Source organism: Chlorocebus sabaeus, chromosome 14 (assembly GCF_047675955.1).
Source record: "Chlorocebus sabaeus isolate Y175 chromosome 14, mChlSab1.0.hap1, whole genome shotgun sequence".
NCBI lineage: Eukaryota > Metazoa > Chordata > Mammalia > Primates > Cercopithecidae > Chlorocebus > Chlorocebus sabaeus.
In genome coordinates this window covers 82,891,411-82,894,169 of record NC_132917.1, presented here as the reverse complement: position 1 = coordinate 82,894,169, position 2,759 = coordinate 82,891,411, and the positions used below count along the sequence as shown (strand labels likewise).

General features: G+C 32.2%; 1 pseudogene; it reads right to left on the bottom strand.

Annotated features, from left to right (window-relative positions):
- Positions 1-1,348: 1,348 nt before the first annotated feature.
- On the bottom strand, positions 1,349-1,451 carry LOC119627478 (U2 spliceosomal RNA; annotated as a pseudogene).
- Between the last annotated feature and the right edge of the window lie 1,308 nt (positions 1,452-2,759).

Here is a 2,759-nt window from a genome sequence, read left to right as displayed (position 1 = left end):
GAAAATGAAAGAAATAACATTGTTTAAATATAAAATAGGTGTATAAACAATGTTTTTACGGGTAATCAGAGAGGAATTTATAGCTGAATACATGGTCTCTATTTGATGGCTTGAAAGTGTAATCTTAGTAACTCACTGCCCTCTCAACTTGCTTGTAACATCTATCAGTTAGTAACTTTCAAAATCATATGTCAACAAAAGTAAAAGGCAAAGCTTAAATGCACCATGAAGTGCCTCAGACTGGAGAGGAAAGACATGGAGGCCTATATAAAAAGAAATTTTCTAAGAAATACGCTAAGGATTAGTCAACTTTGTCTTACAAAAAATGTATAGTATTCATTCTCACACAGTTACACTAAAAGATTTAACTCTAAAATAAAATAATTCAGTGACCACAAACTTTTCTCTATTACAAACACTATTAATTCACATATTTAAATAAATTATTATTTGTATATGATCCTGGCAGACAAAGAAATAGCAAATGTCATTTCTTACTCTGCAAGAAATTAGAAACTTTCAAACATCCAGTTTAAATATCTCATTTCATTTCTGAATTCAAGATTTTCCTTGGCTTATAAAGTCCTCAAAGGTATCTATATAAATATAGAGAACTTGTTATTCCAAAAATTTTATGGGCAGGTAAAATCTTGTTTATTTTTTGTTTTTCTTACTGATATTTTTTTCTTTTTTTTAGATAGCTTTATTGAAATATAATTGAAATATAAATATTGTATATATTGAAGGTGCACCACTTAATGTTGTTAAGATACCTCTACATTGTGAAGTGATAATCATGTTCCAGCTAATTAATGTATATATCACCTTTACATACTTACTTACTTTTTGATTATAAAGAGCTTTTAAGGAAGGAAGTAAAGCTGATTCTCAGGGCTGAAGTCATGTCTGGAAGAATTTACATTTGCAGCTGTGCTGTGTGTTACCCATATCTGCTGGGAAAATGCTCTGACATTTTCTCTGAAATGATTAGACAATCATCTTCCTAGAAATAGGCTGGAGTACCCCAAATAGTACATTTAGTCTGCTTGCATAAGGGTCCATAGTTCAAACTAGAGCATTAAGAAGGTTATGTAGCAACATCCTCTAGCCATTTTCTAATTTTGCACTTCAAAGCTATGGAGAAAAAGTGTCACTATTAATTGCATTTTAAGGTTGTATTTAAAACATAGGGCGAGATGTTAAAAACAAAGAATAGGATTTAACCTTCAATGCAATTAATACAATTTGCAATCAATGCAATTACTGCAATTTGCCTGATACATGATGCCTTTTTCTTTTATTATTTTTAAATTAACATTATATGAAAATAGCCATTTTTGAAGGCAGATAAGGTTATGCTCTTATTTAAAAATGAAGAAAAATACTTTTTTAGTATTTTTAACTTATAAGAACAGATACTACACTTGATCTTAGCCAAAAGGCATAGATATTTAGGTATATTCTTATTTTTTTTATCAAACTCTTACTGTTTGATTGAAAGTGTGTTATTCTCTTCCAAAGTTGTATTACTATTAGCACTCATACACTTCATCTTCTCTTTTAGCCCTAATACAGAACTTCATTTTTTAACTTAACCTGGTAAACAAGCCTAATAACATTAATTGTTATATTATGACTGTTCTAAAAGCCAAATTAGTCATTTAATTATAGGTAGTTTTAACACAAGTGTAGATTATGATAAAATGATGAGTTATATTGTATATAGGCTCCATTTTTAGTTTGTACTTAAATTTGTATTATATAAAGTTGGTAAAAAAAATATTTTAAAGTAAGCAGTATTAACTCCATGGTACTAGTGCAGGTGATGTTCTCTTTTTCATTTAAATTATTTCTTTGGTTAGGACACTTGGCTGAGAGGAATAAAATATCTCATTAAAATGAGTTAATAATATGTGCAATTTTTTCCCTTACAGTATGTCTGTAGTAGGTAATTCTAGGTTATTTTCAACTTTCTACCTATAATATATCAATAATATCTCTCTTTGTTCATATTACAGCTGCAGAAACACCCATCAAATCCACACAAGGCATCCTCTAAAGCATAAAGGAAACAAGTTGTTTTTTATAAAATTTTTCTGTTTTATCATGAGGAGCATCTTTCCACAACACTCCTATATCTATTTCCACTCTTAGCAGAAGCTCACTCAAGAGTAACTGGTCATGATTTTCTCATAAAGCCAAACTTTATATAAGAGGAAGCTGAATGAAGTGAGTCTTCATATATTTGACCTCTATTGTGGGAAAATGACTCTCTCAGCTAGAAGTATAAAGAGTTGAGGGTTGCTACTGAATAGGCAATCAATACTATCTTCCTTCTTCACATAACAAGGAAACTGAGATTGAAAGAGATTAAGGTAAAAAAATATGATGATAATTTTACATCAGGATTTTTGTTGTGTGTGTGTGTGTGTGTTTGTTTTTGAGATGGAGTTTCACTCTTGTTGCCCAGGCTGGAGTGCAATGGCGTGGCCTCGGCTCACTGCAGCCTCTGCCTCTCAGGTTCAAGGGATTCTTCTGCCTTGACCTCCCAAGTAGCTGGGATTACAGGTGCCCACCACCACGCCCAGCTAATTGTTGTATTTTCAGTAGAGATGGGTTTTCATCATGTTAGCCATGCTGTTCTTGAACAGCATAATCTAAGGTGATTCACCTGTCTCGGACTCCCAAAGTGCTGGGATTACAGGTGTGAGCCACCCTGCCTGGCCTTAGATCAGATTTTTAGACCATGCTACACTCCA